This window comes from Galeopterus variegatus, unplaced genomic scaffold (assembly GCF_000696425.1).
Source record: "Galeopterus variegatus unplaced genomic scaffold, G_variegatus-3.0.2 Scaffold14217, whole genome shotgun sequence".
NCBI classification, from domain to species: Eukaryota; Metazoa; Chordata; class Mammalia; order Dermoptera; family Cynocephalidae; genus Galeopterus; species Galeopterus variegatus.
Genome location: NW_007740328.1, coordinates 7,691 through 8,583, shown reverse-complemented (window position 1 = coordinate 8,583; position 893 = coordinate 7,691).

Here is an 893-nt window from a genome sequence, read left to right as displayed (position 1 = left end):
TGCTTCTCTAGGAATTTCCCAAGCAGGCACTCAGAGCACTGTTGGGATGAGAGCTGAATTACGAGAATTTGGTGAGACAGCTAAAAGCTGCTCTAGTTTAAAATGGGCCACTGAACTTGGCTACCTTCGGGGATTTTCCCCAAGAACAGGAGAGATAAAAATGGGCCTGGCCAACCCTTCACCAGGATTAAAGGCCCCTTCCTCTACTGGCATAGGCTTTGTTTACTGGCTTACTATTTAATCTTAAATGTCAGGGACCAGCTCATTCCATTTGGAAAGAGGCACTCCAGACAGAGTGGCAGTGGCAGCGGCAGCAGAGAGCGTTGGCTGCTGTTCTGACTACCCTCAGTTTCCTGCCCTGAGACAGCAGCCCCTAGGAGGGGGATTAATGAGTGAGTTCTCACTCTATTAGTTCCCATGAGAGCTGGTTATTTTAAAGACCCTGGCACCTTCATTCTCTCTTAGCTCCCAATTTTACTTTTAATAAAATACATGGATTTTTATCCTCTAATAGATTAAAATTATTTTACATAACCTTTCTCCTAAATCCAAAGAACAACATTCACTTTGTGATTTTCCTTTCTTCATTGCCATAAAGAGAGGATAAGCATAAAAGAAGGCACCAAAGGAGACAGTATGGAAAGAGATATCATAAAGTACAGTTTTAATATTTTACTAAATTTTCATTAGGGTTGATGAATACAATCTCTACAAATAGAAGGCATCACACATGTCACTGGAATAGGAATGACCAACCACACTACTTCATCAGATTTAGATCATCTGAATTTTGTTCCACATATGTGGGGAGCTTTCCCTCCTGCTACAGAATTTGTATTAATTTTTTGGAAGGAATAGAGGAAAACAGGGAAGGGGCACAGGCAAGAAGAAGA